This window comes from Procambarus clarkii, chromosome 37 (assembly GCF_040958095.1).
Source record: "Procambarus clarkii isolate CNS0578487 chromosome 37, FALCON_Pclarkii_2.0, whole genome shotgun sequence".
Classification (NCBI taxonomy): domain Eukaryota; kingdom Metazoa; phylum Arthropoda; class Malacostraca; order Decapoda; family Cambaridae; genus Procambarus; species Procambarus clarkii.
Genome location: NC_091186.1, coordinates 34,876,307 through 34,898,528, shown reverse-complemented (window position 1 = coordinate 34,898,528; position 22,222 = coordinate 34,876,307). Strand labels below are relative to the sequence as shown.

At 47.8% G+C, this 22,222-nt stretch overlaps 1 long non-coding RNA gene across 1 annotated transcript in view; it reads left to right on the top strand.

The window, feature by feature from the left end:
• LOC123765929 (uncharacterized) overlaps positions 1 to 15,929 on the top strand; it is an 81,922-nt gene extending 65,993 nt beyond the window's left edge. The window contains exon 3 of the long non-coding RNA XR_011230600.1: positions 15,650 to 15,929. This is a non-coding gene — a long non-coding RNA (uncharacterized lncRNA). The remainder of the gene's footprint in view (positions 1 to 15,649) is intronic.
• The last annotated feature ends 6,293 nt before the right edge of the window (positions 15,930 to 22,222 follow it).

The window sequence follows — 22,222 nt, the reverse complement described above, 5'->3', positions numbered from 1 at the left end:
CACTCTGCATGCCAACTTAAGTGATTCATTATGGTGAACACGAATGTAGATACTTATATATAACGCCTGTATATAGTGAATAAAAGCTAAAACAGTATTGTGGGAGGAGAATGTGGGCGAGTGAGGTGTTGAGGGAGTGAGTGGCAGCGAGTGGCTGGCTGGTGTGTGGCGGTCACTCCTCATTGCTTTTTGACTCATAATACCAACTTAGTGGTTCGTTATGGTGAACAAAACATGCATCTACTTATATATAACCTGTGTATATAGTGTAATAACCGACAAAGTATTTGTTCACTGTTTGATGAACATAATAATTGAATCAACAATATGCACACCATATTTTTGAGTACAGCGATGATTCACTCATTTTATTATATAAATATATCGCACTACAACACAAATATAGAATAGTGGCAAGAGGCGGCATCAGCTAGGCTGTGTTTCCACAAGCCAAGAGGCCTACCTCAGGGCACGTCCCACAGTGATAAAATACGGAAAATATATAGTGTAATATGGAAATGTGGATCTAGGAATTAGTAATAAAGTCAGTGAGTACCATTGCAAGCCGGAAATTAGGCAGAAAATTCCTTGTAAGAATACAAGCAAAGAATAAATCAATGTTATAAATCCAGTAACTGGCAACTGGTGACATCAACCTGGGACAACAAGAGGTCACCTGTACCGACCGGGGACCAGCTTCGCTACCCTACGCTAAGTACCTGCCATAAAGTTTGAACAAAATAACATATATAATATTACAAATATACGGTATACATATAATATTATAAATATTAAATATATAAATATATACATATAATTTTATAAAGAGTTAAAAGGACTGACATCAACAAGTGATCCATACAGTGAAGCACAAATACAATACAATACAATACATCAGACAATGGAGAGGTGTGGCAAGTGTTCGGGAGTATTGGGAAAACGTAATGTAGGCGTCAAGTGTTGCATCTGTAACATAAGATTTCACCTGGGCTGTGCAGAATTATCTACAGAATGCACACAAAGGCAAGGAATTTACTGGATCTGCAAGGATGACAGATTAATGTTGGAGAACATAACTAAACTGATGAAAAACATTCCCGAGTCGCAGCGATTTTCATTCACGGAAAAGCTACCAATGATATATGCAGACTGGGGAAAGACAACATTGGATAATGACCAAAACTCGGGAACAGATAGTTTAGAGAACCGCAGTAGTAGTGTAGAGGCAGAGGGTATTGTGGTACAAAATAACAGCAATATTGCAGAGCCAGGTAATATAAACGATGAAAGCAACAGTGAGACAGAGTGCATAAATGAAGGAATTGGGACGATAGACGGAGATAGCTCCAATAAAGAGGAAGACAAGACACACAAGTATAATTACCTTGAAAAACGCAAAACCAGAACATATTTGCAAATTCTACGCTAAAGGAATATGCAAATATGGAAAATTAGGAGCAAAATGCAATTTTCTACATCCTCGAAAATGCAGGAACATGTTGGCGAGAGGTACATGCCGTTTTGGAACAGGGTGTAGATACTTTCACCCTAAATTATGTAAATTTTCAATTAGGGACAAAAAATGCTACAATTTTCAGTGTCCGGAATTCCACGTGAGAGGTACACAGCGTTATAGACAGGAAGATCAATATGACACTACTGGAAATTTTTTAGAGAAAGGCAGAAACAGAGTAGTAAATATAAGAGAGAGGAACAATCAGATGGAACCACTACAGGGTTACAGAGGGGAAGGGAGATACCCACAAGACTGGAATACAAATTATCAACAAGCACACAGGTACTACACCACACAACACCCGTCCTACTACCAAAACTGGACGAATCACTTCCAAAACAACACACCCTGGACCGGGTTAGATTGGGGGGAGAACTACCAAAGCCCACCAAAACTGACACGCAATGTGGAAAATCATTCATATTTGCAAACATACAAGGCTTGAAACCAAAATCAAGAAATAAAGCTAAGTTCATAAATGGCCTCCTAATAGAATCGAACTCAATATTTGGTGCATTTACAGAAACCCACACAAAAGACCACATGGATAGTGAAATCTGGATTCCGAATTATAGTCTATATAGATGTGACAGAGTAATTAGGTCAAGTGGAGGAGTAGGTCTGTATATTAAGTAGGGCTGTATATTAACCCTCAAACCGCGCATATCATATATATATGATATCAGTGACAAAACCGAAACCACGCACATCATTTATATGTGATTTCATGTCTAGCGCTATAATTTAAACGCCCTGCCTGGGATAGGGGTAGTCATCGGCGAGCCTCGACCAAACATAAACAAACCCCACCTGGGAAAAAAATCCAGCGTGGGTCCCCTTTGTGTACAGAGCTCAGTTACCCGGCGGACACCATGGCGAGCGCATCACGTTCCGACGACCGACCCCGCTCAGCGAGACGTTCCTCGCGACCTCTGACCGAGGACGAAATTACTCATAATTTGTTCCCGGATGGTGATGAGTCTGATATAGACGACTCAGACTTTGATCATGACTATACACAGCCCTCAGAGGTGGATACGACCGACGACGAGTGTGAACATGCTGGCTCCACCAGGGCTAGGCCTAGCATCTCACCCATGCCTCCTCGCCCTCACTCCACCCCAATTTCAGCAAGACCACACAGTTCATGTGCTCCCTTGCAAGATATTGATGTTTTGCTCGACGATTCTGAAGAAGGTGAATCATTTTCCGGTTTTAGTGACTTAGAATCGGAAAATAATTTTGCTAGTGCCAGTGGAAGAGTGTGTGGTGTTGCCAAGCAACAATTTGTCGCGTCAGCAGCATCTGGCCAAGCCATGCGGCACCGCATGGCACCACATGAACAAAGACGCTCAACATCGAGAAATTTTCCATCACCGTCCCGGCCCGCCCCTACTGTTCCTAGACCTGCTTCAGCTCCTGGTACACAGTTTCCTCGCCGTGGTGCCGCTATTGGCTCTAGAAAGACACCCGGTGTTTTTGTGTGGAGTGATGGGACAGATTTTGTTCCACAAATTCCTGTTTTTGATAATTCGGATGTTGGAATTACAGACATTTTCCCTGATAAAGGTGCAGATATGTGTGAAATGGACTATTTTACTGCATATTTTGATGAGCTGCTAATGGAACATCTTGTTCATGAGACGAACAAATATGCGAGTGATCTCATTGATGAGGAGGAGTTATCCGATTTTTCACGTTTGCAGCGATGGAAAGATACGACTGTAGGTGAAATGTATGTGTTTTTGGCACTGTGTATGTTGATGAAACATTGTGTCAAACACGTAATCGTTCATTATTGGAGCAAAGACAGAGCCAACACCAATGTTTGGCAAATATATGTCTCGAGACCGATTTGCGATAATCCTCAGGTGTCTTCACTTTGCAAATGATGAAGACAGGAATGATGAAGATAGGCTTTGGAAGGTAAGGCACGTACTGAATGAACTTATCGGAAAGTACAGGGATTTCTACGTACCAGCTCAGAAGCTTGTGATTGACGAATCCCTTGTGCTTTTCAAAGGACGTCTTGCCTTCAAGCAGTATATTCCCTCCAAACGCCACCGATTTGGATTGAAATTCTTTGTACTCTGTGACTGTGAAACAGGAATTGTGTTACATATGATAATGTATACGGGTACAAATGTAGACATTCCTGCTAATGACCAACATAGCTTCTCAGGTAGTGTTGTGAAGTCACTGCTTGCACCATATCTGAACAAGGGCCACATTTTATACACAGATAACTATTATACCAGTCCCTTGCTAACTAGGTTCTTGCTTGATAATAGAACTGATGTGTGTGGCACAGTGAAGGCAAAACGAAGGGAAATGCCAGTGTTTCCAGGTGCTATGCAGGTTGGTGATTGCGAGCTCAGAAAAACGGGTGGAATACTTTCAGTGCGGTGGAAAGACAGGCGTGAAGTGAACATGTTGACCACCATTCATGCTGGAACAATGCTGGACAGTGGCAAGGTGAACAGAACCACCAGAGAAATAATCTATAAGCCAGATTGTGTCTTGGACTATAACATCAACATGCGTTTGGTGGATAAATGTGATATGATGGTGGGGGCAGTGGAGTGTGTACGGAAAACAGTGAAGTGGACCAAGAAAATGTTTTTCCACCTTGTTGATGTAACAATGCTGAACAGTTACAATATGTATCTTGTCAAAACAGGTGGTAAACGTAATTTCCGTGCATTCAATTTTACTGTAGTAACACAATTACTACAGAAGTTTGGCAAAGTAATTCCTGGTGTACAGAGGCCCATTCTGAACCCGGTATTGCACCATGCTCCAACACCCAGGCTCGCTTTCAGGGATGCCTTTTTGACACACAATCTCAGGTTTTTACCACCAACTAGAAAGCGTGCAGTAGGCCAGCGTGCATGTGTAGTATGCTGGTCAACAACCAAGAGGGAACAGAAAAGAAAAATGGTGATGACTTGGTGCACAGCGTGTCAGGTCCCTCTGTGCCATGTCCGATGTTTCAACGAGTATCACAGTCTTGATGACTTCTAAATGTCCAAGACTGGTGCCAAAACATGTAAATACAGAATAAGTGAGTGTATATAATGGAAATAAATCATAAGAAATAGTATATTTTATTGTGAAATAAGACATTTCTGGGGGGAGCCCCGTCGGCTTCCCGGAGCTTTACCGGCTGATATGCTAATGTCAGACTTTGGCATCATGTGTATGGAGTTCTAGGGCCTACCGGGGACTACGGCCAGAACCTGGCCCCCTCAGAGAGGCAAGGGGAGCAATGGCCTATAGAAACCCCCGTGTGGTTGGAAGCATTCTATGTCTGCCATCGACCGGGTCAAGCATCCAGAAAGGTAAGCATTCCAAAACAAACCCCTATTCTGGTGAAAATTGCTACCTAAAGCCGAACTAGTGGATAGAACTCTTCAACAGAAAACAAGGAAACTAGTATGACGTCATACGTCACCGCGCCGCTGTCTGCGCAGCTCCCCCCTCCCCGCGAGGGGGAAGGGGGAGCCCCAGACCTCCCACGCCGACTATCCACCCATCAGTTCTTCGGCTGATGCTATAGGCACCGGTTATGTGCTCCGGCTCCAGTGGTTGTTTCAGCACTGTACCTAGAGTGTGGTGTCTGTTTTCTAGGTGGTGCGTGAGCCGGGAGTGATTCTTCAGTACTCGGGCTGCATGCGCCTAGGGTTCCCTTCCCTAGGTGCCCTGTAAGTACTGCCCTTGGGGCTTGGGGCCACCTTCCACAAGTTCCTTGGGTCCTGCCCCTGCTTGGCCATTTACTGCTTGGTTTTCGGCCACTCTTTGTGTGCTCGGGTGTTCTGTCTCCCTTGTTCACCTTAGAGTAAGGGGCAGTTTTTGCACTGGCGGGGCGCAGGGTACTGTGCAGCTTGTCTTTACCAATCATAACATAGCTCTGTTCCGCTTGGGTACGCTGTCCTCTTGCGGGGTTTTCTTTTTCTTTTTGTTTATCTACCTGGTGGGGGGGGTCTGCCTTCGTTCTTGCCCCTTGTGTCCCTTGTGTTCTGAGTATTTTCTGGTGGTACCCCTGCTAGGTCCCCGTGAGTGTACATGTCCCGGGGGTTCAGCTCTTAGAAAGTTGTTTGGTAGCTTTGGGTGCCGGTTAGCAGTACCCTGCCTAGGATTACCTGAGCGCGAGTCCTCTTATAGTAAACGCTCGGGACCCTGGGAAACCCCTGGGGGCGCGTGGGTCCGATGGATGTGACCCCAGAGTCCCCCCCTCGCTTCCAGCGAGTTTGAGGGTTGCTCTCACCCTTTGTCTCTGGGTGACTCTCTGTTTTGCCTCCGTCTGCTGCCTGTGGGGTCGGTGACACCTTCGACCCGGAGTCTTGCGAGTTTGGTTGCTCGTTGTGGCCCGGTTACCCAGCTGTGCTAACAAAGCGGGTGAGGGCAGCAGGGGCGTTGCACTTGAGCCTTGTTGGTGGCAACGTTCTCGTGGTTTCCTCCCCGGGAGCCCCGGGGCTGCCCCGTTGTAGTTCGTTTTGGGACTTGGGGGTGTTGGTTGCTTCGGTTCCATCCACGCCCCCTTGTCTTTCCCCTGGATCACCCTTCCTGCCTGCATCCGGTTCCTTACCGTCTGTAGGTTCGGGGCGGGGTTTTTGATGGTGTTGAGACTCGGGCAGTCTCGGGGAATTCCCCTTCCGGGGTAGTGACGGGGGCATTTGAGCCTGTTCCTCCAGCCGTGTTGTACGAGTCTGCCAGTGGGCTCCCTTCTTTAGAGTTTTTACGGCTTCCCCGGTTTTCTGGTACGGCCGGGGCTTTGGGGGAACGGCTCGGCCCCGGGGCCTGTCGTGTAGGTTCCCGGGGCTGGGAAGGGGCTGACTTGGGGGGCCTTGGCCCCGTTGGACCCCGAGGGGGTTTTTATCCCCCTCTAGGCGGGGCTTGTGGTTACGCGGAGTGGGGTTTTTCCTCCCCACTCGCCGTACGTGCTGTTGGACGTCGGCCTCTCCCCGGGCTCGGTTCCTTGGCCTTTGAGTCGGTTGGTTCCGTTCTGTGGGTGGATGTTTCCTCCCACCCTTTTTGGGACGGTGTTTTCGTCATGTTTCCCCGTTCGATGGGGTTCTGCGTGACGTCTGATCTCGGGTGCGCCTGCGCCTTCGTGTGCCTTCGGGACTGTTGGCTTCTGTGTTCTCAAGGGTACCTTACCTTGAGGTTACCTTGAGGTGCTTCCGGGGCTTAGCGTCCCCGCGGCCCGGTCGTCGACCAGGCCTCCTGGTTGCCGGACTGATCAACCAGGCTGTTGGACGCGGCTGCTCGCAGCCTAACGTACGAGTCACAGCCTGGTTGATCAGGTATCCTTTGGAGGTGCTTATCCAGTTCTCTCTTGAACACTGTGAGGGGTCGGCCAGTTATGCCCCTTATGTGTAGTAAGGGTACGGGAAGGTTTTTCGCTACTTCCTGCATTATTGGAACGTCTGTCGGCTCCTCGTCCTTGTCGCCCTGTTGGGCTACTTGTCGCCCTGTTGTGCTACTTGTCGCCCGGTTGGGCTACTTGTCGCCCGGTTGGGCTACTTGTCGCCCGGTTGGGCTGCTTGTCGCCCGGTTGGGCTGCTTGTCGCCCGGTTGGGCTGCTTGTCGCCCGGTTGGGCTGCTTGTCGCCCGGTTGGGCTGCTTGTCGCCCGGTTGGGCTGCTTGTCGCCCGGTTGGGCTGCTTGTTGCCCGGTTGGGTTCCTTTTTGGGCTCTTTGCTTCTTTGGCCGGTTTTATTGTTCCTGCTTCCTCTTTTGGCTACTTTTCTCGTGCAGTAGTCCTGGCTGGCGCCTTCCCGCAGGGAGGGTGTGCGGTTCGGCCAGCATGTTATGCGCATGCGCCATGGAGTTTGTTTTGGTCTGGGCGGTGTTTCAGTGCTGGTGTTTTGCGCCCTTTTTGCTACAGTGCTTCGCCTCTCGTTCTTCTCCCTGGCTGCGGTATGTGCCCCTCCGCGCCGGGGGTGTCCTGGTTCCCAGTTGTGGGGAGGACACCGCGGTTTTCCCTATGTCATGGGTGTGGACCGCCTCCTTCGCCTCTCCCTGCTCTCCTGCGGGTCCGGAAGGGTCCGGCTCTGGCGTCTTCACCTGGCAGTGCTCCCAGGTTCTTCTGGGCACGGTTGAGTCGTGTCAAGTTCGTGCCACCATTCGCCAGGTGAGTTTCTGTGGTCTGGCGTCTTTTGGCCGGGCGCTGGATGCGGTGTTGTTTATATACCTGTCTTTATTTAGGTATATTTTTGTACGACTGAGACCGTTCGCACACCAGTGACTGTCCCTTTTTCAACCCTTCCTGTCCTCCTCATGTGCATGTCCAACCCATGCTGGAGTCATTCAGGGGACCCTCTTTTTTAATGTTGTGAGGTGTGGGGGTTGTATAGTTGGTTCTGTACTCACCTGGTTAGGCTCCTGGCTGTGCTTGCAGGATTTGAGCTCTGGCTTTTGGGTCCCGCCTATCTGGTAGAACTTGCGGGATAGTACCAGTGGAGTGCAGTGGTGCTATTGGCACATTTGGGGAACACTGTATTACCATCAGAGGTCTATGCTTGTTCCACAACCTACTTGCGAGCATAAGCCTTCTTGCTGGTTCGTCCGTGGACTTTCAGGGTGCACTAGCCTGTTTTCGTATGGCAGTTCCGGCCCGTCCTGGTTGTGGGGGTATGTGGGTCGGTGGACTGCTCCTAGCAGCTGCCTGGTGGGCCACCCTCTGGCCGGTCTAGCCTGGCCTTGGGCCGGGCTTCAGGTGTAAAAGAGCTCCCAGTACCTCATCCAGCAGGTATCGAGCGGGGTTTCTCCGCCGTCGGTCGCCTGGTGCAGGTTTCTGGGCCTGCTGGGTTTTAACGTGCCTCCGTTGGCCCTGTCTGGGGTCTGCCTGCTCTGTTCTCTGCCTTTGCAGAAGGGAGTTGCTATTTACATGTTGCATGTTGCAGTGGTGCCTGTTGCTGCTGCTGCACATGTGCATTGGTACCGTGTTTCACGGTGGCGTGTCCTTGTTCCTGTGTCCGGTTGTGGTGTGGCACTTTGCTGCTGTTTTGTGCCTGGGGATTGCGTGGTGGTTTTTCTGTCCCTGACTGATTGTCCACCCCTGGTTGTTCTCCTGGGGTTTTTGTGCTTCTGCTCTTTCTTCCTGCCTCCTCTGCGGCAGGGATGTTCTGCGTGTGTTCTTAGGCGTTGGTCAGCCTGTGTCCTGTGATGTGCTTCTTTGTCTCGGTCTATTGCAGTTGTTCTTACCCCTTGGTTCGGGTACTGTTCTGGCGGCGACCCTTCCGCCTTCTTTGGTTTCCTTGCTTGCCCTGCTGGTTTTTTTTTTGGGGGGTCTTGCGATGTTTCGCGTCGGACCCGTTGTTTCTGAACTCCTGGCGGGCTTGCATGCTTTGGGGAGTTTTTTCTGTTCGGCAGACGTTCCATCTCCTGGTGCCGCCTGGGTTTCGGTGGTCGCGCCCGAGATCTTCCCGCGGCTCCGCCTTTTCCTGGGCTCGGAGGGGCCTTGTCGGGGCTGCTTATGTTCTGCCTCGCGGTCTCGCCTCCGGTTGGTGGTTGGGTGGCTTCGTGGTAGGTGTCCCACCTGCGTGCTTCTCTTGGCGGCAGTATGGGGTATTTTGGCGGTCCTTCCTTTTCCTGTCCCTTCTTAGGTGGTTACTCTTGTTAGCATGGTTTACTCTCGGCTTGGTTTTCTAGTGGGGGTTGGGGGCCGTCGTCTTGCCACATACTGTCGCCTCTTTTCGTGCGGCGCGGGCGGAGCCGTTTCAGTTTGCTTTCGGTCTTGGTGTTGCTTCTGCACCGTTAGTCAGCTGTCTTGTGCGTCATTTCACCTCCAGCCTGTTCGTGCGCCGCTTGCACCATCCTGGTCTCTGGTCAGCGTGCTCTGTCTTCTCCTCGGTTGGTTGTGCCCCTTCGGTTCCGGTGTGTTTTTTCGTCGGCTCTTTCCTTTGAGCCTTTGCCTCTGGGGGTCGAGTCGCTGAGTTTTCTTGCTCCTTCGGTTGTGGCGTTTTGGTTGTTTGGTGGCAGCAGTCTCCATCTTTTCTGGCGCGGGGTGGGGCTGCTGCATTCTGGAGGGGTCCAGGGTTTGATGGTGCTTCGTTGGTCGGGCCGGGGGTGTGTCGTTTTTGTGTTCAGTGGCGGCCCTCCGCTGTTGTTTGTGTGCCACGGCGTTTGGGTCCGGAGCGCGTTTTGTGTTGATCTGGTTCTGTTCTTCCCGGTGCGCGGGTGATAGTATCCCGGATGGTCAGCCGTGTTCTTGCGGCTAAGCTGCCTGTGTTCTTCCCTCATGCCTGTGGCGTTAGTGGCTTCTCTGCTCTCGCTGCCGTCTGGGCGACGTGGCCCTGCGGTCTTTCGGGCATGGATTTTTGGTGTTCGTGCAGGGGCCTTGCTGCTCGTGGTTCTCGTGTTGTTCCCGGGATTTTTCGGGGCTGTGGCGCCTTGGGTTGGCGTTTGCTGCCGGTTGTCTCGCCTCCTTGGGGGGTGCGTGGTGTCCGCCTCCCGGTTCTGTCCCTTTGACTTTCCTCTGTGGGTAGTTAGCTCCGGGGAGCCGACGGGGCTCCCCCCAGAAAACCAGCGTTGAATGTAATGAAACGCCATTTTCTGGGTGAGACCCGGAGGCTCCCCGTCAACCCTCCCTCCCTCTGGTCGGCGTTTTTCGCGTGTTTTGACATCCAGCCTCAGAACTGATGGGTGGATAGCCGGCGTGGGAGGTCTGGGGCTCCTCCTTCCCCCTCCCGGGGAGAGGGGAGCTGTGCAGACAGCGGCGCGGTGACGTATGACGTCATACTAGTTTCCTTGTTGTCTGTTGAAGAGTTCTATCCACTAGTTCGGCTTTAGGTAGCAATTTTCACCAGAATAGGGGTTTGGTTTGGAATGCTTACCTTTCTGGATGCTTGACCCGGTCGATGGCAGACATAGAATGCTTCCAACCACACGGGGGTTTCTATAGGCCATTGCTCCCCTTGCCTCTCTGAGGGGGCCAGGTTCTGGCCGTGGTCCCCGGTAGGCCCTAGAACTCCATACACATGACTGATGCCAAAGTCTGACATTAGCATATCAGCCGGTAAAGTTCCGGAGAGCCTCCGGGTCTCACCCAGAAAATGGCGTTTCATTACATTCAACGCTGGTTTTTTGTGCAAATACTTGTGACACTAATATGTGGATACAATATACATTGGCAACAGTTTTATGTTTATAAATCTTCTTGTGAGAACATATTGAAACACACCAGTGAAAAAAATGTGTGTAAAATACGCTATAGATACTGGAAATAATAACGCGAAAATAAATTCGCGGCAACTCGGGCTCCTCCGTCGCGCCTGACTCACCCCGGGCGCACAGCGGTCCAGCGAAGATCAGGCGTGACGTCATCGACGATCTTCTCGGGTCATTTATGTCCACGGTAAGTGTAATTAAATTTTTTTATTATTTTTCCCGTGCTCAGGGAACACAAATAGAGAGATTAAAAAGAAAAAAAAAATTTCTAGAATTTTTTTTTTGTTGCGCGTGTGGGTGTTAATTCCATTTGGACCCCAAGCGGTTTGAGGGTTAAAGAGGAGCTGGCATGCACAGAGCTCCTGAACTCGTGCAATGAGGTGGTAGAGATACTTGGAGTCAAGGTAGAAAATATGAATCTACTTATTATTTTTATATACAAACCACTTGATGCAACAGTTGAGGAATTCACTGAACAGATCCACAAAATAGAGAATATCCTTGATAACCTAGTAAACCCAGTACCAGATATCATCTTCCTTGGAGACTTCAATCTACCCAGTTTAAAATGGAGAATAGTAAACAATAACATTATAGCAGGAAGTTAACCTGGAAATAACCAACCACAGGTCAGAGAACTACTGAGATTCTGTGACAAATTCTCGCTTAGTCAGCAGATTACAGAACCAACTAGGAACGAAAACATGCTGGACCTGATATTCACGAACAATGAGGAACTAACCAGAGACATTACTGTCTCAGACACTACGTACTCGGACCACAAGCTCATTGAAGTGCCAACTAACATTAATAACTGTGATCACGCTAGCACTGTGATCTGATATATTTATATTTACATTATATATACACACTGTACAGTATCACACACTATATACACACACTCAATACTCCGCAAGTGTGTGATATGCTGCGAAACAGCCAACGGGGCAGAGTGGCACCTTGCACTCTACGCACCAGGTGCTGATGCATCTTCACTTCTGTGATCTGTGTGTAGTGTTCCTGCATACTATGCATGCATGTTTACCTTTCTCCCGTGATACTGTGCCTGGCATATACTCCAACATGTGTACCCCGAAGTTCTCAATCCCCCGCAGTCTGGAGCTGTGTGTGGCATTGTTGCTTGCACCCCGCGCGGTACGATGAAGCCCTCCCTGCCATACTTTACCAGCAGCTGTGACACAACGCTAGCACTGAAGGTACGTATAGGCGGTTTCCTGCCGGACTTCATTAGGTACATATTGAAGCAGTTGAGCACTGCAACATCCATGAGGTGGAAGAAGAACTTTTTCATAAACTTCACAGACCTGCGCACGCATTCCACACCACCAAGAATCATGTCACATTTATCGACGAGGCGCATGTTCACGTTTCAGTCTATGACACAATCTGGCTTATACATGGGGTTGCGTGTCTGAAAATGGACCTTCCCACTGTCCAACATGGCACCGGTGTGAATCTTCGTCAATATATTCACCTCGCGTCTGTCCTTCCACCGCACTGACAGCATATTGTCACACTTGCGCAGCTGGCACTCGCCCACGGATATACCTATACCGAACACTGGCATTTCCTTCCTGAGGACCTTCACAGTGCCACATACGCCGGTGTTGTGGGGCAAGGAGGTATCTGGTCAACAGGGGGCTGGTGTAATAGTTGTCGGTGAACAGTAACATGCCCCCTGTTCAGCAACGGTTCCATCAGGGTTTTTACGACACTGCTGGAGAACCCGTAGTCATCTTGAGCTGGTATGTCGATGTCTGTACCAAAATACAAGTTCATGTCCAGGACAATACCAGTCTCACAGTCGCATAGCACGAAAAACTTCAGTCCAAAACGGTGCCGCTTTGAAGGGATGTACTGCTTGAATGCCAGTCTGCCTTTGAACAGTACAAGCAACTCGTCGATAACGACATTCTGTCCAGGTACAAAATAATCTCTGAAGTTCCCTCTCAGGTCACTGAATACCTTGCGTACCTTCCACAGTCTGTCGGGTCTGTCCTCAATTGCGTTGTTCTCGAAATGCAGGCACCTGAGAATCAAGTGGAACCTATCCCGCGACATATACCGGTTGAAGACGGGTGATGGAACAAGGCTGTCTTTGTTCCAATAGTCCTGGACGACAGATTTCTCGGAGTGTTTCATCATCATGCATAGTGCCAGAAACACATACTGTACATCTCGTCGATTGTCGTATCTTACGTGAGGCGTGAGGCATGAGGCAGCTAATATGCCACCGTCTATGAGGGTGTGAGCATACATGTTTGTCTCGGTCACAAGATGCCTCATGAAGACATTGTCAAAATATGCCTGGAAATATTCCATGTCCGCCATATCATCACCGGTATACGGGAATAAAGATTTAACACCATCATCAAATTCATCAAACGTTGGTATTTGAGGGACAAATGTGGCGCAATCCTCCCACACAAGTACACCAGGGAGTTTGGTGTTGGTGCCAACACCACCACGAGCACCAAAACCACGGCTACGTCGTCTGCTGCTGGAGCTGCTTGTGGGTATGCTTGGAGCTGAGGTAGATTTTCGTACCATAGGCCTACCACGAACACCTGATGTTGAGGGCCCACTGTTGTCATGCTGCGAGACACGCTGTCACCTGCCTCGACGTGTTGCTGAGGCAGCAAAGCCTCGCCTGGTACCACCCCCGCTGCTAGTACTCGGGTTGTCCACACTTCTTGTATCGAAGCCAATGTTACTGAAGCCCGAGAAAGATTCATCACATGTACTGTCACTGAATAAACTAGCGTCTGGGGACATACATGATGGTGGTGAGGATAACGGTGTTGACTCAGGGTGGCGAGACAGGCCGGGCGAGGAACGTGTACCGTACACGCTCGCCACATCATCCACTTGTGTCTCTCCCTCACTCGTATCAGACCTCTGTGTCAGATCTTTCTCTGGATCATAGTCCAGGTCATCATCCACAGCACCGTCGTCGTACAAAATATCGCGAATCTCTTCCTCAGAGTCGTTTTCCATGACCGCGGGTCACCGTGGAGCGGGAGCTGGTTGACATCAGACATGGTTGCTGCTTGGGAACTGGGGCTCCCCACGGCCGCGGGGCATGCTAAAAAAAAACAATTCAAGATGGCGGACAATCACTGGGGTCCCCAGCCATCCATTCCATACCCGCATCACGGTGCGCCACTTTTAAATCGAACGTGAAAAATACAAATACCCGGAGGTGCGTAGCGCACCCCAAGCGTAGGCCTGCAGGCACGTTGCGCAGTTAAAGGGGTAAATATTCTAAAACTAAAAGATAGAAGAAAAAGAGGAGACATGATCACTACGTACAAAATAGTAACGGGAATTGATAAAATTGATAGGCAAAAATTTCTGAGACCTGGAACTTCAAGAACAAGAGGTCATAGATTTAAACTAAACAAAGGTGCCGAAGAAAATTAAATTTTTTAGAAGTGAATAAGAAAATTCACTTTCGCAAACAAGTGGGGTAGACGGTTGAAACAAGTTAGGTGAGAAGGTGGTGGAGGCCAAAAGCGTCAGTAATTTCCAAGCGTTATATGACAGAGTGCTTGGAAAACGGGACATCATGAGCATAGCTCTCATCCTGTAACTACACTTAGGTAATTATATAATTTATAGGTTGTGTGGGGTCTATGTTCTCCTATTCCACATTCCATAACATGGCATTTGTTCACCCTAAATTCCATTTGCCAAGTGGTGCTCATACACTTATTTTGTTCAGGTCTTTTTGAAGGGCAGGACAATCATGAATTTATGATCTCTGCCAGTACAATAGTCAGTTCTGTACATGCAGAGCTCAGTGACTTAGAAAGGAAAATTATTATTATTAATAATTATATATCCTCCCCAAAGCAATGGAATAGTATAGGAAACACTTATTTATGACATTCACTGGTTGAAAATATATATAGAAACAGCAGTGTTAAATGATGAAAACAGTCTGGAACTCTGTAAGACATACAAATGACCAATTTTGGGATATGAGTTTTGTATGAAAGATTATTGGAACCAAGCGAGTGCACACAGAGTGGAGAGCAGCAGCAAGTTGTCCATTCAGGCGGCGACTACTCCAGTGTCCAGTAGACGTCAGTGCGACACTTGGATGGTCTTCTACAGTAACAATAAGTGCATTAACTGTACTAGTGCTTTTTTTCTTTGTTAGTTTAGGGATAGGAATTTTAGGAATGTGTGTTTGTAGAACCCTGTGTGTCTTGTGTTATTTTGGGCTCATTCTCCCACTTTAAGGAGTTCTGTAACACGTGGTTTAAACTCCATCAACCTTGGTCCCCGTTAGTAAAGTGATTAAGTGTAGAGACCTTATATTGTAAAAATCCATGCTACATTTGTATATTACCAAGAGAGTGTACAATAAAATAATGACTAAGCCCAGATTTGTGTGGGACCAATAGTCAATTCATCCATTATGTTTATGTTTGGTGAAGAGTATCACTCAATCTCAACAATCCAGTAACGTAATCGTGTGTTCCCATAGTTAATAAGTGTAGAATAATCCGGAGTTGTTCAATAAAGCCCATTTGTTGTAAAGATTTAACCCCAGTGCACTTATTGTCCAACTTAGACTAAGAATACTTGACCCTTCCCCAATTATCATATATGATACATACGTTTCCTTCCATTATTCATAAGAAAGTAAGGACAGGTATTGTTAGTCTGTACTCTCAGGTACGTCTTACAGGCAGCCCTGCTGCTGCAATATGTTACCCAAAAATATTATCCCATACTCCGGGATATATTTATAAAAAATATTGGCCCTTGTGTGAATATGTTAATCTGTAAGTAATATTAACTCTGCTCTAGAATAGCTAATGCAAAGAATGTATATAAATATTATGCAATTTGTATTAGTAAATAAAGTACTGTAATATTACTTTTTTGTTGTAAATATATCTAGTTTAACCAAATATTCTTTTCCACAGGATAACAAGCCAGAGGAATGTTCAGTGTGTTTTAACGATTATGATGACAATCAGCTACGGCCTCGCAATCTGCCGTGTGGCCACACATTCTGCTCCCAGTGTATTGACAATGCTATCAAGAATGGTCAGCTGTCCTGCCCCAGCTGCCGTGCCCAGCACACTGCCACAGCTGCCACTCAGTTCCCAATTAGCTATGCTGTGGAGGCTTTAGTTAGGAAACTCAAAAATATCCAGCTAACAAATGAGGAAGTAGTGCCAGCAAAACCTTATGAAGGGCCCTCCAGAGGCATCAGTAAGAAGTTACGTTCCATGGTGCAGGAGCAGAAGAGCAGCATCAGCAGCCTCATTACTAGCTGTGAAGAGGTACTGTCCCAGCTGGGGGAGTATCGGGGGCAGCTAGGGGACTGGAAGACTCACCACCTCCAGCTCCAGGACAGACTCTATGCTCTGGTAGAGCAGAACAAGTCAGCAATGAAGCTCTTGGAACTGGAGGATACCAGTGTGATGGATATGACAACACATGGAGAGGAAGGGAAAACTCAGCTGCAGGCCATGTTGGGAAGCCTCGACACAGTCAACACCCCACAGGAGGTTGACACAACCATAGACACAGCTGATGAGTGCAGCATAAAGGTAGAAGATTGGCTCCAGAAGTGCCAAACACTCTTCCCAGATGTCAAGACTGTCCACACCTCAGTGAAGATACGCTGCTGAAGGTCACATTGTTCTCACCCAACTGAGTGTAGTATTGCCTCTATATAAACACTTTTGACATGGAGACACATCATGATGAAAGTTGACTTTATATATAGGAAACTTTCTGAGGGAAACCTCGTTGGTTCCCTGGAGCTATCCAGGCTGATATGGATATATTAGCTTTCTTGAATCAGTCAATGTGCATGGAGTTCTTACCTACCGGGGACCACGAGCCAGAACCTGGCCCCCTTAGAGTGGCATGAGGAGCAATGACCTATAGAAACCCCCGTGTGGATGGGAGCATTCTGTCATTGACCAGGTTGGGCACTCAGAAAGGTAGGCGCCCCAAAACAAAGCCCTATTCTGGTGAAAATATTGCCATTAAAAGCTGAACGAGTGGACAGACAAAAATTTTCGTGCTCCCCAAACAAAAATTAGCAAATGAGCATGACGTCATCACATTGCCACGCCACCATCTGCCCAACCCCCCTTCCCCAGGAGGGGGAAGGGGGAGTCCCAAACCCTCACGTCGGCAATCCACCCTTCAGTTCTTGGCTGATGTGATAATGGCGAGGTCTTGTGTCTCTGGCTCCTGAATTTGTCTCAGTTTCTGTGCCTTGTAGCATGGTCTGTCTCTACAGGTGGTGTGTTAGCCGGGAGTAATATTCTTCAGTACTTGGGCTGCATGCGCCCAGGGTCGCCTTCCCTAGGTGCTCTGTAAGTACAGTACTGCCCTTGGGGCTTGGGTCCACCTTCCACATATCACCTTGAGATCTACCTCCGCTGTGTCTTTTACTGCTCGGTACTTGGCTGCCCTTGGAGTCATCTGGGGTTTTTGTTTCCCTTGTTTGCCTCTGGGTAGGAGGTAGTTTTCGTCACTGGTAGCGTAGGGTACTGCACAGCTAGTTATCATCTATTATAGGGGCTGGCTCTGCTCCGCCTGGGTACGTTGTCCTCTTGCAGGGTTTTTCTTTTGTTTTTGTTTTCCTGTCTGGTGGGGTGGGTCTGCCTTTGGTTGGTTGCCCTATCTATATTTGGGATATATATATATATATATATATATATATATATATATATATATATATATATATATATATATTAAATATGACCGAAAAAGTAAGATTAATAATTCTAACACGAATTTTCTCGATCTTTCATACATTTCTTTTCACTGTTGGTGGTAATTCAAAAATCAATTCTCCAAAATTCATTTTTATTTCTAGTCTGACGCGACACTTGAGTGCGTTTCGTAAAACTTATTACATTTTCAAAGACTTTAGTTTACACATACACAACTGAATAGAACTTACACATCTCCGATTTGTTTATATCTACATTTGAGTGAGGTGGATGGGGTGAGGTGGTATTAATAGGGTATTAATTTCATCAACACAAGACAGAACACGAAACAATGGGTATTGAATGGAAGTGATTGTAGAAAGCCTATTGGTCCATATTTCTTGATGCCTCTATATTGGAGCGGAGTCTTGAGGTGGGTAGAATATAGTTGTGCATTAATTGGCTGTTGATTGCTGGTGTTGACTTTTCAATGTGTAGTGCCTCGCAAACGTCAAGCCGTCTGCTATCGCTGTATCTATCGATGATTTCTTTGTTGTTTACTAGGATTTCTCTGGCGATAGTTTGGTTGTGGGAAGAGATTATATGTTCCTTAATGGAGCCCTGTTGCTTATGCAACATATCTGGCAAAAATGAACCTCATACTCTCTGACCAAACTAAATTCCAAAGGGTAATGAAGGACACTACTGCCGAATTGAAAGCAAAGGTCAACAAACTGATTGAAACTGTGAACGCCAAGAAATCCAGACTCCACCTGCCAAAGATTATTGGGGAATATAAACCTGGATATGCGTATGGAAATGTCAAGACACACAAGCCTGGTAGCCCACTTCGGCCAATCATTAGCCAGATACCCACACCCACGTACAGACTGGCGAAGCGACTCAACGGCCTGCTGACTCCTTATGTCCCTTGCGCCTTCAGCCTGAAGTCTCCAAAGGAATTTGTTGACTTACTGCGGGGCACACGGGCCACAGGGTTAAGAGCCTCGTTGGACGTAGAATCACTGTTCACTAACGTACCTGTGGACGAGACAATCGGGATGATAGCCGACAGAGTGTATCGTGATCCAGCCTGTACTCCTCTTGACATACCAGAAAATATCCTAAGGAAACTACTCCAAGCTTGTACTAAAGAGGCACCCTTCTTGAGCCCGGATGGGCACATGTATAAGCAAGTAGATGGGGTCGCCATGGGTTCTCCCCTAGGTGTCCTGTTTGCAAACTTCTACATGGGTACCATCGAGCAAAAAGTCTTAGTCGACATGAACTTGAAACCGGCCATATACTGCAGGTATGTTGACGACATTTTTACACAAGTACCTGTTGTCAGACATCTGCAGGAGCTGAAGGAGGCGTTTGAGCAGAGTTCCGTGCTGCGTGCACGATACACTCTGTTGGCTATCATCCTGATTGTCTCGTCCACAGGTACGTTAGTGAACAGTGATTCTACGTCCAACGAGGCTCTTATCCCTGTGGCCCGTGTGCCCCGCAGTAAGTCAACAAATTCCTTTGGAGACTTCAGGCTGAAGGCGCAAGGGACATAAGGAGTCAGCAGGCCGTTGAGTCGCTTCGCCAGTCTGTACGTGGGTGTGGGTATCTGGCTAATGATTGGCCGAAGTGGGCTACCAGGCTTGTGTGTCTTGACATTTCCATACGCATATCCAGGTTTATATTCCCCAATAATCTTTGGCAGGTGGAGTCCAGATTTCTTGGCGTTCACAGTTTCCATCAGTTTGTTGACCTTTGCTTTCAATTCGGCAGTAGTGTCCTTCATTACCCTTTGGAATTTAGTTTGGTCAGAGAGTATGAGGTTCATTTTTGCCAGATATGTTGCATAAGCAACAGGGCTCCATTAAGGAACATATAATCTCTTCCCACAACCAAACTATCGCCAGAGAAATCCTAGTAAACAACACAGAAATCATCGATAGATACAGCGATAGCAGGCGGCTTGACGTTTGCGAGGCACTACACATTAAAAAGTCAACACCAGCGATCAACAGCCAATTAATGCACAACTATTTTCTACCCACCTCAAGACTCCGCTCCAATATAGAAGCATCAAGAAATATGGACCAATAGGCTTTCTACAATCACTTCCATTCAATACCCATTGTTTTGTGTTCTGTCTTGTGTTGATGATATTAATACCCTATTAATACCACCTCACTCAAATGTAGATATAAACAAATCGGAGATATGTAAGTTCTATTCAGTTGTGTATGTGTAAACTAAAGTCTTTGAAAATGTAATAAGTTTTACGAAACGCGCTCAAGTGTCGCGTCAGACTAGAAATAAAAATGAATTTTGGAGAATTGATTTTTGAATTACCACCAACAGTGAAAAGCAATGTACGAAAGATAGAGAAAATTCGTGTTAGAATTATTAATCTTACTTTTTCGGTCATATTTAATAATATATATATATATATATATATATATATATATATATATATATATATATATATATATATATATATATATATATATATATATATATATATATATGTCGTACCTAGTAGCCAGAACGCACTTCTCAGCCTACTATGCAAGGCCCGATTTGCCTAATAGGCCAAGTTTTCATGAATTGTTTTTCGACTACCTAACCTAACTTTTTCGGCTACCTAACCTAACCTAACTTTTTTGGCTACCTAACCTAACCTATAAAGATAGGTTAGGTTAGGTTAGGTAGGGTTGGTTAGGTTCGGTCATATATCTACGTTAATTTTAACTCCAATAACAAAAAAATGACCTCATACATAATGAAATGGGTAGCTTTATCATTTCGTAAGAGAAAAATTAGAGAAAATTTTCCAGTTCACCCATGCTACTAATCATGATATGAGGGTGCAGACAGCAACTGCATTGCATGCTAGGTTTAGGTTGCTGCAATGCGATAGGTTAGTTGCTTCCCCGGATGCCCTGAGAGTGGCCCGTTTTGGTTTTAGTGACCCGGACTTGTGGGTGAGAGTCACTTCGACTTTGGTTCCGTCCGCCCCTCCTTGTCCTTCCCAGTTTTCACCTATAACAGTGGCTGGCTATTTTTCCTCTGGGTACGATGTCCTCTTGCAAGGTTTTTCTTTTGTTTTTCTTTTTGCCTGGTGGGGGTGGGGGTTTGCCTTGGTGTGCCTCCTCCTTTATATTAAGTTTTTTTTTTGTTTGGTGTTACCCCCTGCTTTGCCCTCGTTAGTGGACACGTCCCGGGGGCTCAGCATTAGCAGTGCTGACTGGTAGCTTCGGCGCTGGTTAGCAGCACCCTGCCTGGGATTACCCTTAGCAGACCCAGTTTAGGGGCCCTGGGAAACCCCGCTGGGGCACTCGGGGTCCAATGGATGAGACCCCTGAGTCCGCACGCACTTTGTGAGAGTTTGAGGTTTATTCTGTCCCCTTGTCTCAGGGCGACGCTCATTATTTTTGCCTCCATCGTGTTGCCTGTTGGGTCGGTGACACATTTGACCCTGAGTCCTGTGAGCTTTGTTGCTTGTTTGTGACTCAGTTCACCCAATCTGATGATGACATTATTCGGGTGCAAGTGGCTCGTGCACTACAGGATATATCTTGAGGTTATCTTGAGAGGATTTCAGGGCTTTTTAGTGTCCCCGCGGCCCGGTCCTCGACCAGGCCTCCAACCCCCAGGAAGCAGCCTGTGACAGCTGACTAACACCCAGGTACCTATTTTACTGCTAGGTAACAGGAGCATAGGGTGAAAGAAACTTTGCCCATTGTTTCTCGCCGGCGCCTGGGATCGAACCCAGGACCACAGGATCACAAGCCCAGCGTGCTGTCTGCTCGGCCGACCGGCTCCCAAATAGGTTAGGTTAAGGTTGTTGCAAGGCGCTAGGTTGGTTGCTTCCTCGGATACCCCGAGGCTGTCCCATTTTGCTTATAGGAACCCGGACTTGGGGGTGTTGGTCACGTTGGCCTTGGATCAGTCCACGCCCCCTCGTTCTTCCCCTGCTGTGGTTCATTTGCCCCCCCCCCCTCATGCTTCTGGTTCCTAAGCGTCTGGGGGCTTCGGGGTTGTGGCAGGGTTTAGAGGTTTCTGAGACTCGGGCTGTTTCGTGGGTTGCCCCTTCTTGGGTGGTTACGGAGGCATTCGAGTCTGTTCCTCCAGCCATAGCTCCGGGATCTGACCAGTGGGCTCGCTCTCTTCCTGCTATTTCAGCCTCCCCAAGTTTTTCTTGTGAGGCCGATGCTTTGGAGGACGACTCGCCCCAAGGGCCTGACGTGGAGGAGGTTCCTGGGGGTTGGGGAGGAGCTGATTTGGGGGCTTTGGGTCCTGTTGGACCTCGCCTGGGTTTTATGACCCGCCAAGCAGAGCTTACTGTTACAAAAAGTGGTGTTTTCCTTCCCCTCCCCCCTCTGCATACGAGTTGGATTAGGGTTCAGCTTCTCCCTGGGTTTGGTTCCGTGTCCCTGCGGATCCTTCGATTCTGTCCTTTCGGAGGTTTTTGGCTTCCCGCATCTCGCCTACTGAGGTGCGGGCAGCCATTTCGGCTTACTTCCTGCGCGACCCAGAATATGCCTCTATAAAGGATCTGTCTTCCTTCAGGACTGGTTCTTCATCTCCATACTAAGCTCGTTATGAGGTTCCGGGTTCGTCTTGGCTTGTGGACTGCCCTTTGTTCTCGCTGGATGCTTGGGACTCCTGTCGTGCCCGCAGGCTTGAGTGGCACGAGGCATTGACTGTGGTCCAGGTTTACCTGAGGGGGCAATTTTGAGCATCTTAATGAGTGCCTTTTCGCTCCTGCCCTTCTGCAATGTTGGTGTGGTTCAGCTTCATTTGCCAGTTCCTTCC